Raw genomic sequence first — 14,257 nt, 5'->3', positions numbered from 1 at the left:
CAGGCAAAGCAGAAATCTCAGAGTCAAAACAAAACTAACATCAGTTAATTAGATGTTTTTCCCCTAAATGACCGCATAAAAATAATTCATGTCAAGCAATGCCTATCTACATGTTTTCCTCTTTATCTAATAAATAAACTTCATGTCTAGTTTTCATTGTGATTTTCTTTGGTGGACATACATAGGTAGAAAATGTTCCATGTTTTAGTTAGAAAAATCAAGCTTTCAGGGGGCCGGTCCACATCTCATCATGATCATCCCCAGTTCACACCTGCCACTTGGGGTACCCTTATTTCTTTATTATTGTCACAAATACTAGCAAGTGGCAAATCTGCGAGGACATCTGCTTTCAGGCAGGCCATTGCATTATCTGCAAAAATCTGTTTTCAGCAGCCGACTATCCAGAAATTTGACCCCTTGGCTCTTTTCTTCCTTTTTTTTAAACGAGGTCAAGTGGCTGTCCCTGTAGAACCATCAGTATATTCAATAAAAATCACGTATATCTTGTGTTTGAAACATACATTATAAATAGATGTATAGACGGAGCAGATACTGAGAAAAGAAATGGTAAAGATTATGAATATTAAGATTTATATTAATCTATAAGCCTATTAAAGTACAGTAAAACCTGTCCTTCAGACCACCTTTTTAAAGATATCACCTCCCTGATGGGACCACTAAATTTCGGGCCAAATTATTTTCCCATAAAGAACAATGAAAAGAAAATGATTATATTAAGACTACTTCTACTATGGTTTCTTTTCATTGTTCCGCCAAAAATGATTCCAAACAGTAAAATAACATTGATTTTGACCTTGTTAATGAACCTGAAGAACTTCATGGAATACTCAAACACCGATTTCCATTTTTAACAGGAAAAAACCGGACCCTCTGCCTCACATTGTCGAAAACACCAGCAGCAGGTAGGGATAATTTCATTGGTATTCGGCAGATGTAGCTTATCTTGATATCGCTAATGTTCCGTAAGGTTTGTCATGTGGATTTTTCTTTGTGCCAAAAGCTGGAGATGATTGTCTGATTTGTAAAATATTGAAGAAGCCTTCAAACTGCGAGGTTTATTGTATTTCTTTTTGGAAACAAGGATTCTCACATACGATATTACTGAAGCGATTTTCAGTTTTCCAAAATGCCACTCTCTCCCGGGGAACAACTTTCTCTCCTTTGGCCTGCAAGGACTCCCTGTGGCTTTGACCGGCTTTTCTTCTAAACAAAGCTGCCATGCCATCCATCCTCCCTGAGCCCCCCTTGAGCTGGACCCTGGTTCTCTTAATCAGGTTCTCCCTCAGCTCACTCACGCCAGTCCAAACGCCCGAGGCCCTCCCCACCCCTGTGTTGGACTTCCAAGGCATATTCCCTAACTGTTTAAGTCTGGAATTGCTTTTCTATGCAGTCCACCAAGAACACAACATGATGGTTTTGTTCATGTCTCCTCCAATATCCATCTATTTAAATAGGGCTTTTTAAACAATGCATAGAAAGAAGGATTAGTCAGGTGTCGATATCCTTTCAATGACTCATATGAGCACACCTTAAAGTTCTCCAATAAAAGGTAAACAGGTGAACAACAACTGCACGTTTTTGGGCCTCTTTGGGGGCCTCTGCGAGACCCACAGGCTTGAGGGCAGGAACGCAGTCTGGTGTGTGTCCCTGTGCCCGGCTTGGAGCCCAGGGCCTGCGGTCATCAGTTCCCAGCAAGCCAGTGTGGAACTTAACCAAGTTCCTGCTCACGCCACCCATCTTGCCCTCATTCTTCAGCGAGAGGCCCCTGGACAGTCACCAGCACAGAATCACAGTCTCTTGGTGCTGAAAGGGGCCTTGGAACACACTGGTCCAGCCCAGCCTTCACATCTTAGAGACTGTTACTGAGGTCTTTTTTTTTTTTTTTTAAGATTTTATTTATTTATTTCACAGAGAGACACAGTGAGAGAGGGAACACAAGCAGGGGGAGTGGGGGAGGGAGAAGCAGGCTTCCCGTGGAGCAGGGAGCCCGATGCGGGGCTCGATCCCAGGACCCTGGGACCATGACCTGAGCCAAAGGCAGACGCTTAACGACTGAGCCACCCAGGCGCCCTGTTACTGAGGTCTTGATGGAAGACATGCCTCAAGTGGTGTCAATACACATAGCCATGAACCTCATGGGTGAAAATCACAGGTGCTTATTTCTGTTCCTACAAAGAAGAGACCCGTGAAGAAGAAGAAGAAAAACAAGGAAGAGGAGGAGGACATTTTAGTTGATAGCTTATAGTAATAAGCATCCAGCTCTGTGATGTGAGCTCAAAAATCAACTATAAATATTCACAACTTAATCCTTCAAATACCAGCATGTCATAACAATAAATTTTCTTTTTTTAAGCAGGATTTGTTTTTTTTCAGTGTGAGATGGAGACAGTAAGATATAGTGGACAGAGAGTGAGATGTGGCATTTAGTAACTTGAGTATGAATCCCAGCTGTACCATTTGCTAGCTGTGTGACCTTGGGCAAGTCACTTACCCTCTCTCTGGGCCTCAGCTTCTTCATCTGTAAAATGGGCACAATAATACCATTCCATCTCCCCAGGTCATTCGAAGAGCGAAGGAGATAATAGATGTCAAGCATTGTGTGAGGCAAAAGTAAATTATTTGTCAGCTTGAAAATGAACTCCGCTCTTTCCCATCTTGCAAGATGGCGGGCGAAAAAGCTGAGAAGCCGGATACTAAGGAGAAGAAACCTGAAGCTAAGAAGGCTGATGCCGGTGGCAAGGCTAAGAATGGTAACCCCAAGGCTAAAACGCCAAAGAAGGGGAAGCCCCACTGCAGCCGAAACCCTGTACTTGTCAGAGGAATTGGCAGATATTCCCGATTGGCTATGTATTCCAGAAAGGCCATGTACAAGAGGAAGTATTCGGCAGCTAAATCCAGGGTTGAAAAGAAAAAGAAGGAGAAAGTTCTTCTACTGTCACAAAACCAGTTGGTGGTGACAAGAACGGTGGTACCCGAGTGGTTAAACTTCGCAAAATGCCTAGGTATTACCCTACTGAAGATGTGCCTCGAAAGCAGTTGAGCCACGGCAAAAAACCTTTCAGTCAGCACGTGAGAAAGCTGCGAGCTAGTATCACTCCCGGGACCATTTTGATCATCCTCACTGGGCGCCACAGAGGCAGAGGGTAGTTTTCCTGAAGCAACTGAGCAGTGGCTTGCTACTTGTGACCGGACCTCTGTCCCTCAATCGAGTAACTCTGCATAGAACACACCAGACATTCGTCATTGCTACTTCTACCAAAATTGATACCAGCAGTGTGAAAATCCCTAAACATCTCACTGATGCTTACTTCAAGAAGAAGACGCTGCGCAAGCCCAGACACCAGGAGGGTGAGATCTTCGACACCGAGAAAGAGAAATACGAGATTACAGAGCAGCACAAGGTTGATCAGAAAGCTGTGGACTCGCAAATTCTGCCAAAGATCAAAGCTGTTCCTCAGCTTCAGGACTACCTCTGCTCTGTGTTTTCTCTCACAAATGGAGTTTACCCTCACCAATTGGTGTTCTAAATTTCTTACAAAGAACGTAATTAAATAACTGATCCATTTCAAAAAAAAAAAAAAAAAAGAAAGAAAATGAACTCCAAAGCCCATGCATATGAACAAAAGAAAGCACAGGTGAAGAGGATGCACACACTCATTTTCACTTAGACATTCTCTCTCTCTTTTAAACACGCTAACTGGGTGAGGAGATGTGTGATGAAACAGACACCTGGGTCTGAGTCCCGCTGGAGCCAGAGAGGACACCCTGCCAACTCTTCCTGCACCATCACCTTGAAACTGTCACTGCTTCTCCTCTCCCCCAGCGGTGGGAGGGGGCATGGGGCAGAGAACTAGCCTGGGCTCTCTCCGCCCTCCTCCCCAGCGGTCTTCCTGCTCCCTGCTAGGGACACCTAAGGAAGCTCACGTCTTTGAAGATGAGGGTGAGAAGTGCCCAGATTCCTAGGAAGAATATTATGACTTTCTTTCTGTTCCTTCAATGACAGTCTCCTTGTCAGTTCCCCGCTCATACAAGGCGATGACGATATCCTCTCCTCAGACTTGCCCTAGTTCTCCTTCCCCTGATTCATTTTCCTGGAGGTAAACAGACCAGAGTTCTCCCTCTGAGCTTAAGGTCCTCTCCTCTTTGTCACCAATCTCCAAGTAAAACAAGCAGCTCTGGCTTTTGGCATCAGGAACCAGAGTAGAAAAAGAAAAGGGCATTATTTTCGTCCCACTTTGGCTGTTTCTACAGGGACAAGTCCGGCTTATTTTGCATGCTCACTGCTAAGATCAGTGGTGCCAGGCCGTGAACAGCCATTACTCTGGACTGAAATTTGCTTTCGCTGACACTGAGGGGATACTTTGCATGTACATGTATTCACTCAACAAACATTTGCTGAAGGGTTACTCTGCTAAGCACTGGGCTAGGAGTTCAAGAAGGGAGCAAAAATGGACTGTCCTTCTGAGGGGGACCCTGTTATGCATTTCTGGAGATGTCTTTTGTTTGCTTTTGCGCGTCCCTTATACTAACATTAGCCAAAGCGTCTTCCCCTCTCCGGGGGGGCAGAGGCCTGACATAACGCTGGGCACCTACTCAAGGTGCCAGAGGTACTCATGAAATCAGAGAGTCTTAGAGCTTCTTAGTTGGAAGCTACCCACAGGGGCCTATCTCATCTGTCTGGAGTCATGCAGGGCTGCTCAGCGTGGTGACCCAGGAATATTCTAGAAGATGGCTAGACGTCCTTTCCAGTCTGGAGAGTCTAGGCAGAGCAGAGAGAACCGGGGTGGCCCAGCCCGGTGGCTCTCTGGAGAGTCCAAGCATCTGAAGCGAGGTGAGCTGCCGCGGTTCGTGCCCCGGGCGGTGTCTGCGGACGCCATCACATCAGCATCGAGCTCGCTCACGGCTTTGTCCAGTGCTTTGGGATTTCTCAAGGATAAAAGGTGCTGTATAAAATCAATCACAGGAAACTCGGTGCCTGGCGGCTCCGCACAGCTACAGTAAGCGGTGTCCACTCAATCAATAGTCCCTCACTGAGAAGGGGAAAGTATACCATTAAAAAGATGTGCTCTTAGAAAAACTTCCCTTAAGTAAAAAAAAAAAAAAAAAAAATCCAACCTTACAAAGAGTACACAGAAAGCACGCATCATACTGTTCCTCCAAGAGCAATAGCAAACATGATGGAAAGAGTTGCTTACTGCTTACCAAATACTTTTGCTTTCATTTTAACCATGCAAGAACACAAACTGACACTGAGTCTGAGAAAGCCTATAGGCCCCATGCAGGAAACGCCTATTAGATTTTCCAATCCGGACAACATGAAAATGAAATTAGCTCTCTGACACCGGGGTAGAAAAAAGTAATTTCTAAAAAGAGCTAGCCAAAGAGCACTGTGTGTGTTTGCAACACAGTATGCTGTCTGCCTTTAATTATGTTTGAGTAGGAAAATGTTTATGAACTGGGCTCCTTGCACCATCTTGAAAGCATATTGATTCGGGATATTTGGGAATTTCATTTTATTTCAGAAGGTAAAAATGTCCAAAAAAAATCATGTTACCATATACACAAACTCATGGTATTTCTTAAAGACATGACATAGTAGTTTAAATAGGAGAAAAAATCAGGGAGAAGATATCTTACAATATTTTTAATCCACAAACTATTTTTTGTTAATTACCAAAAAGTATTGTGGCAGACAGACAGAGAGAGAGAGAGAGAGAGAGAGAGAGAGGAAGGCAAACAGTGGTGACTGCTGACATTCTCCCGAGCACCTGCATCTAGAGAGTATGCCTATGAAGTACTCCCATGGTCTAAAGGGGTATTTTATATCAGTCATCAGTGTCTCTTCAGGTCTTTTCCTCAAACTGCAATATTAGAGTTCAAACTGCTACAGCAGAAGTGATTAAAAACCTCACATTTACAAGACAATGTGTAGGTCCTTCGTACAAGCTTCATACAAGTTTTAAACTCGAGGGCATAAGAGCTCCCTGGGGGGTGGGGATCTGCTGGGTATTGACTTTGTGGGCTCACAGACCCCACCTTAATAAATTGTGTGCCTACACCCTCAGTTGCCAATTAGGAGGCTCTGCTACGTGGCTGGTGGACAGTGATTTGCCCAAGGTCACCCACTAGGTGCTCGGAGCGCCTGGACCATACAAACCCACGCCTCCCACACATCACACAGCCGGGCTCTTTTCCCTTCACTACCTGGTCCTTCTCTCTGAGACGGTTTTGATTACAGTGCCTCCCCAGCTGTTCACCAAGAACAAATGATGTCCCCTTCATGGATAATTCCAGAATTGCTTCACCCTCTTCCTTCCTTTTACAGAGTTCTGTACAATAATTTCAGTCTAGGAAATGAAAATCATGTTTGTTGTGCCAAGTTATAAACCTAGCACTGGTTATTTTGATGATGACTGGTTTTGAAATTCTCAAGAACTCAGACTGGGGGAGGTGTGTGGACTGGGTCAGTATACATCAGACTCCAAGGCTTACAGCCCCATTGGTGGGCCAACCTTAGATTTCAGCAGTTTCCTTAAAGTGAACATATTTCCCAGAGTCTGACCACCTTGCCAGAAATTTCAGATTAGATCTAGATTTAAAGAGTCATACTCAAAATTCTGGGTGACTTATTTTTTCTTGGTTGACATAATTTATGTCAGTTTACTCAACTCTCTTAAAACCTAGCCACACCAATCAGGTGGAAGCTTCATAATTCAGACATATCCTGAAGTCTGTACACCAAAGGCAATCACTGAAACTCCAAGAGTGATTCACATATAAATAAATCTGTAAGTCTTCAACAGAATTATTTAAAAACCTACCAAATATTCCTTGGTGGTAACCCATCATACTAGGAGCCAGGGAGAGCCGTGGGGAAGTATGACAAACTTCATTCTGTCTGGAGTTCTCTGTCCTAGGTTCTCCATGAAATATTTTGTTAAGTAATGATAAAATCAACATTTTTTAAAGATTTTATTTATTTATTTGAGTGAGAGAGAGCAAGCATGAGCTTGGTGAGGGGAGAGGGAGAAGCAGACTCCCCGCCGAGGAGGGAGCCCGATGTGGGGCTCGATCCTGGGACTCCCAGATCATGACCTGAGCTGAAGGCAGACGCTCAACCGACTGAGCCACCCAGGCGCCCCAAAATCAACTCCTTTGAGTCTTGTTTTTTCCTCCCTGTAGAGTCTGAAGGAGGCCAAAAGTCCCAAAGTAGAAAGACTGGGCAATAAAAGGAGGAGAAAACTGGCAGAGGAATAATATAAACTTAGCCTCAAATAACTGACATATAGCAACTCTTTCAAACACTGAAAACTTCTTTAAATTTTTAATTCTGTTTCAAAATTTCCAGATAAATTAGCAAAGAATAATGCCAACTTTCAATTATTTCTTAGTAATTAAAAAAATGAGTTTTTATATACCAGAAAAGTTGTAATGTTTAAATGCCAAAATAACTAAAATTGACAAGTATGACAAAAACATTTGAATTTTTCTCCTATGCTTACAATGTCTATGGCTTGATTGGAATAATAATGTATATGAGGAATATGTGGAAGATTTAGTTATGCATGTGTGTGACACTGAGCAAGACATTTAACCTTTCTGGGCCTCAGTTTTCCCATCTGCAAATAGGGCTGTAACGAGGGTTTGATGGTCTCTAAATTTCCTTCTGCTTCTAGGAAGCCACAAAACAAGATCTACGAAGTGTAATAATTCGGATGAACTAAATGTTTCCTGGGTGAATTCCAATCTTTATCATGATAATATATATTATTAATCTTTTCAGAAAACTTAATATCTACTTACGATATTTTGGTTAGGTAGTGTTGTTCTAATGAGGACCATTAACTTAAATTTCATGTCCAGTCAGCAGCAGCTTGGATGAACTTACAGTTCTATGCCTGGATTAAACATACATTGAAATCATTCAGCACATTGTTAGTAAATGGAATTGCGATTTCCTTATTGCAGATCCAGCTTTATGATTTTCTCACAGCAAATGGATTCAAAGAAATCTCAGGGTCTGCAACTTCTAGAATATGTTTTGCCATCCTTCTCCGCAGTTGAGGCAGGGAATGGGCTTTCTGCAGCCAGCTACTGAAATTTTCAATAGTGAAAATTTATTTGACTCTGTTATCCAAATATGCAGATAGCCAGATCACCGTTTTCTGAAAACATATTAAATGGAGTGGCACAGAAGGCTGGCGATGGCAGCGAAAATGGCAATTTCGGACAATTCAAGATCTATAGCCAGGTCACAACTCTTTCATAGCTTCCCTATAAAAATCCCAGCCTCTAAAAGGGAAGGCTTTCGCGATGCAAGGGAAATAAGTAGGAGCTGTACCAAAGTACATTATATTGTGACACAAAAAGCATAAATCATGTGTGTATGAAAATCATAAGCCCTAAGCTTTAGAGAGAGTTGTGCAATTGACAATCAAATGGAGCTTAAAAGGAATTACGAGGTTTTCAACTAAAGTCTTGAAATAAAGAAAGTAATATTTTACAGCAAAAAATTGCAAATGTCAAGTTTAAATCATAAGACTTTGCACCATTGAGCTACTAGCTAGTTCTATAGCTTCTTCAGTCCTTAACACAGGGAAAGACCAACTTTCATGCTCAATAAAACTTAAGAACTTTAGAAATACATTTAGGAACATAATTCATGTATTTGTGACTTTTTCCCTCCCTAAATGGCTAATTGTAGAAGAAAAATGAGTGAGCATAAGAACTTCCTGGATGGTAACCTATTCCACCATTTGCTTTGGGCTGTTATGAGTTCTTGTGTTTTTAAAATAGGGCTGCCACCAGGTTGGTCATTTAATGAGAAAGGGGGGTCCAGGGAATATGGAAGGCTGTCCTCCTTTTCCCCTTCAGCCACATCTAGCTCTTGCTCTGGAAGACTCCAGGGCCAACTGAGCTACCGGCAGCCAACCAACCACCAGCCCCCATGAAAAGCTGGAACCCAGCTGCCCAATTTGGTTGCTCCTGTCCAAAGCCAGACAGGTGGCAACCCAGATTGAATCTGTTGTTGTGGGAATGATTTGATTCACAAACAGGGTTATTAAATTTTATATGGAGACCCAGGCGAAAGTCACAAGATCCTGGAGAGAAAGACCCGATTCACATAAATTTGTCTTAATAGCTGTGAATTCGGGAGCATAAAGCAGAAAAAAAAAATTAATGGACAGGCATTGCACCTCCTCCGTCTGCCTGCTCCCCTCCACTCCCAGGCACATAATATGCCCCCCACACACATAGATCAACAACCTGCCACGACTCCATCCAGCCCTTCGCAGGAGGAGCCCGACACATTGATCCGAGCCCGTTTTGACATATAAACTCCAATTTGGCCCCAAGTCACTGCAAGTGGACACTGCCACCAACGACTCTGACACTAGGTTATTTGTTGTTGCTGTTCGCTGTCCCTGTTTGCACATTAATCCAGTGACAATTAGGTGTCAGCGAGCGTTGTTTCTGCTTAGCTGATAGCCTTGGGCTCTGCGCTTGAAGCCCTAATCAGGAGTGTAAACTCTGCTATATTTCAATTTGGAGAAGCGCTCTTCCGCTAAGAGGCCCCTGGCACTGCGATAAATAAAACGCCTATTTACTCTATTGCCACACTTAGACATCTAATGCACTTACTACCAGCCCCCTAATCATAGCCTACAGTTAAAACCGCCTATAAATCACTCCGTTCTCATCCTGCACATTAGTGAAGCCATTTTCCCCAAACCCCACAATGAGCACTGTTTCCTTTTCTTGTTAGTCAAAAGCTAGATGATTTTTATTAGGTTAAAGACGAGTTCACAGATGGTAAATCGCGTGGAGAGAAATGAGCTGGAGAGTTACACCTAGTCAGCGCGGGACACGGCGCCGGGCCGAGGGCGGGATGTGGTTCTTGAACCCGGGCGGCGGGACTCGGAAGCGCGGCCAGATCGGAGCCCCCACCCCGCCTGCGCGCGCACCGCGCCTCTGGCCCCGCGGCCTCGGCCCGCAGACGCGCCCCCCACCCTCCGCGCCCGTCCCCGCGCCCTGGGGCGCCCAGCCGAGGCTGCGGCCTGGCTTGGGGACTCCGCACCCGGACGGGGTGGGCTTGGTCCGGCGTCCTCCTCCCAGAACTGCCCGCACCCCCTAAAAATGTAAAAGCAGCCCCATCCGCCTTGATCTCGCTGTGCACGTTTCCCATCGACGCCTGCTCCGAGGCGAGACCCGCTGGAGGCCCCGGGGCCCCGGGGGACCACGCGCAACAAAAGCCCGGCCGGCAGCCCCTGCTCCTCGCCTTCCTTTTCAATTCTCCCCCGATCTCAGGTGGAATTAGGAGGATTAAAGCGGCGAGTAAATGAGGCGAGTGTGCAAAATGACTCCTTTCTGAACCAAACGGCCTGCTCCGTGCTGGGGAAATGAGATGCACATTTAAATCTCATCCATCCACCGCCTGCGGCCACCGCCATGTACCTGCCTACTTAGCCCAAGGGTTAATTAATTGAGGCTTCAATGCACTATTGCAAGAGCATTATTGCATTTGATACTCTACATCTGTGATTTAAAACTCTTTCAGTCCCTTGTCAGCAAGGGAGGGTTTTTAACTAGGAAATTAGCATTCAGATAAGGGAACGCTCTATTTGCTTCTGAAAGGAAGGAAATATTAAGGATGCTGGTGCACAAACCGGGCTGTCATATCCTGTCCCATCCTGGAGGGAGCGCGAGGGCCCGGCTCCCCCGGGAGCGGAGGCGACCCGGGCCGGCCTCGTGCAAGGGCCGCCCCGCGCGAGGGGCGGGCAGGAGGGGGCCACCGCGGCCAGCGGGACCCCACTCCTCGCAGTCTCCAACCTGCTGGGGCATGTTTGCCCTGCAAAGTCCAATAATATATTTTCTCCCCACTTCTTAGGAGCTGATTCTTCTTAAAATGCATTGCCACGTTACCTCAAACATTGGCTTTCTGACTTCCCGGCGGGGCTCAGACAGAGGAAGTAACCCAGTTTCTTAAGGAAGACTGAGTGGTAAACATCGCAACAGAATTCTAATGACTGAAACAAAATCAGGGACAAGATTGCTGGTGGTGATTATTTATCCTTATGATTTCAAGTACTGGATTCAAGAGCTAAACACACTTTCCCTACTTATAATTCTTCAGCAATTCTAGCATAATTTTACTGCCTGCCCACATTTGTGTGTGTGTGTGTGTGTGTGTAATGAACTATAGAACAACAAAAAATAGTGGTTGACAAACCAATGTTCTGGACCAGAAACCAGTTAGACTCATGTCATCTAATCATGCTATAATGTCAGATGTTGACACCGTTTTCATGCAAAATGGAGACATCTTTAAGTTCTGGACTCACAGGTAAAAACCTATGAAAAACAAAAGAAAACAAGAACAACAACAAAAAAGAAAACAAATAACCACCTTTGGCACTTGCTAACTATAGATAAACAAATTGCTGGTGGAAAGAAGAATAAAACGTTCCCTTTCTTGAGCTCCTCATGACCAGGAGAATTTGGAATCCTCAATAGCAAACATTTTGCCAAGTGCAAGGAATTGTAATTTCGTCTCTACTGTAGAGAAATGCTTCTCTACAGCATTTCTAATGCTATTGAACCATGGGCCTTAATCACAGGGAAATAAAATCACCTACAGTGGATTTGAGTTGGGATGCCCACATCAACAATCCAATCTGAATGAAGTTCTTTGGAATTTCCATTAATCAGGCCAAAGACTGGGAAATAGATTTGATGGGGTGTGTGTGTGTGTGTGTGTGTGTGTGCGCGCGTGTGACATCAATATGTTATTTCTAATAATGATCCAAATTCTGTCTTTGGGTACTTCTTACTGAATGACTGAGTATCCAGAGGTCTCCTTTGCAGATGCTAATCATTGCCTGCCTTGCTCAAAATCTACTTTTTACATCTTCTCAGCAGCATTTAAAAAAAAAAAATCAGAAAGAGGTGGTGATACTAAGGAGAAATAATAGTTGGGCTCTGTGTTTGCCTTATGGTTTCTTGGCTATTTCCATTCAAACCTTGAGTCACGATGCCAAGTTTGTAAGTTGCTTTGGTCTATTTTGTTCCAAAGGCCAAGTACTCTAACATTGTTATGTACATAACATTTCAAGTGTTTTATGTAATACATCAAGTCCGTATAACATTGTCTCATTGGTGGCAGTCACCTTTCTGCTACCCCATGCGGAGAGACCAGATATTTTCCATTATTTTAAACCTGTTTGATATAATCCTCCAGAAATAGGAAAACTAGAACTTGGCGTTTCTGTCAGCTTTGTACCACATTTTTCCGACATTGCTCACACTGGTTCATATAGGAAGGCTTTTTCCCCTGACTCCTGGGTGGGCTGCTTTGGGGTCTTCCAAATAAAAGAGCACCGCAGGAAGAGCGCACAGCATTTTGGAAGAGGAGAAACACACAAGTAACTCAATAAGCTCTGAAAATGGATCAAATGAAATGGTGAATTTTTGAATCTATATACTTGACAGCTATGCTTGGGAGGATATTCAGTGACACCAATCTCCTGAGATTACTCTGCTCTCACAACAGAAGGAGAGATCTACATGTTTGGAGCGGCTCACAAGCCCGCCTGGATGCCACTTGGTTTCTGGGAAGAAACATGGAGCTAGGTACTGAAGGCTTGATGATGGTGTACGTAATTTGAGCATCTTTCTTAAGGATGGAGCCAGCAAACTTATACCAGGAAACAGACTCTGTCCAAAATATAATGAAACTGAAAGTGAAAGTGACATTCTCACTAGGAAATGGATACCCAGCAAAAGTTTTCCTCAATAAGGAATGTGAATATCTCAGGCTGCAGAGCATACATTAGCCACAAGAATTTCTCTAATTCATGAGTCTATTCCTTGCCTCCCCCACCCAAATCCCCTCTGGCTCCATCTCTTCCTAGGTCCAGCTGGAAGTTCCCTTTCTAGTTCCCAAACAAAGCACTAAATGACACCCTCAGCTTTCTCTTTTGTGGGGTCAGAGGGGCACAGACTCCTCTTCCCCCAACACCATGATATCCCTGACAGAAGCAAGGACCGTGTGTCATCCTGGAACCTCCCTACTGCCTCCGCACCGAGGAGTACCCAAAGTAGGCTCTGCACAAATAACTTGCTGGGTCAACTAGTGAAATCTCTTTATAATGCAAAGGACCATTCCAAACCCCTGCAATGCAGTTCTGTTGTACTGAAAAAATTGCTAAAAAGTGAGCCATCGCCTAGGGCTGAGAGACTGTAAGTGCACACTGATGTGTGTAGTGAGACTAACCTGTGGATTCCTGCGGGGCAGCCCAGAGAGGATGCACTGAGGGCCCCTCGGAGCAGCCCATTCCTAGATGGCCGACTTTGGGCAAACTGGAGCGGCAGACTTCCTCATGAGAAATCTGTTGAGCAATGTGGGGATAAAGTAACTATTAGAAGAAGAAAAAGAAGAAGAAGAAGGAGAAGGAGAAGAAGGAGAGGAGGGGGGAGGAGGGGGAGGAGCGGAGGAGGAAGAAACTAGCATCAGTCTTTCTTTATGTAGAAACTTTATGTAGAAACCAGTCTTTCTTTATGCCAACCAAAAGATCCAAAAGGTTCCCTGCCTCTGTTCACTGCTTCGATAGCGGTGACCCACTTCCCTTGTTCAGAAGCGGAAAGTGTGGGTGAGGGATCCCAACCTACCTCTTCCTCCCATGGGTAGAACGGAAAGAATTCCATCTGTTCCTTTGCTACAGATACATAGGAGACAGGTCAATTCCGGGGGCGGGGGGTGGTCGGCTCCCAGAAGCCCCATCAGTGAGAGCCAAGAGAACACAAATGCAAGAACCACATCAAACTCCTTCTGGAATTCAGAGAAAATGAAACATAAATTATAAACCCAAAGACTAGTACATAAGCAAGTATCTAAGCTGTTCCTGGTAGCAAAGGAAGCTCATGATGAAAGGTCTAAGGAATAACACTTTTTAAATAAGGTGTCTTATTTTGATCAATATTGACGGAAAGAGGTGTGAGTAGTTTTAAGCAAAGGTGATTTTTTTCAGAGGGGAAAGGGCAGCATATTTGCTTTAAAAGCAATAAAAATCGAATTGAAAAGAGCAGCCACTCAATTAAAGGCTTTCTTTTCCTTAGTAAAGAAAAGCAAACTCACACAGAATCTTCTGTACGAGGGCCATGCTAGGCAGCACATAAGAAAAGCAGCAGGCATCCTTGGGGATTCAGGATCTCAAGGTTCTTACAGTTGAGACGATCT

The 14,257-nt window shown here is 44.3% G+C and overlaps 1 long non-coding RNA gene and 1 pseudogene across 1 annotated transcript in view; one reads left to right on the top strand and one right to left on the bottom strand.

Annotated features, from left to right (window-relative positions):
• LOC118524963 (uncharacterized) overlaps nt 1–13,780 on the bottom strand; it is a 49,334-nt gene extending 35,554 nt beyond the window's left edge. The window contains exons 1-2 of the long non-coding RNA XR_013445341.1: nt 13,690–13,780; nt 13,295–13,409 (exon numbers count right to left, since the gene is read on the bottom strand). This is a non-coding gene — a long non-coding RNA (uncharacterized LOC118524963). The remainder of the gene's footprint in view (nt 1–13,294; nt 13,410–13,689) is intronic.
• Nucleotides 2,670–3,615, top strand: LOC118524960 (large ribosomal subunit protein eL6 pseudogene; annotated as a pseudogene).
• Nucleotides 13,781–14,257: the final 477 nt, after the last annotated feature.

The sequence above is a fragment of the Halichoerus grypus genome, chromosome 2 (assembly GCF_964656455.1).
Source record: "Halichoerus grypus chromosome 2, mHalGry1.hap1.1, whole genome shotgun sequence".
Lineage (NCBI taxonomy): Eukaryota > Metazoa > Chordata > Mammalia > Carnivora > Phocidae > Halichoerus > Halichoerus grypus.
The sequence above is the reverse complement of the archived record's forward strand: the minus strand, read 5'-3'. Positions and strand labels throughout refer to the sequence as shown.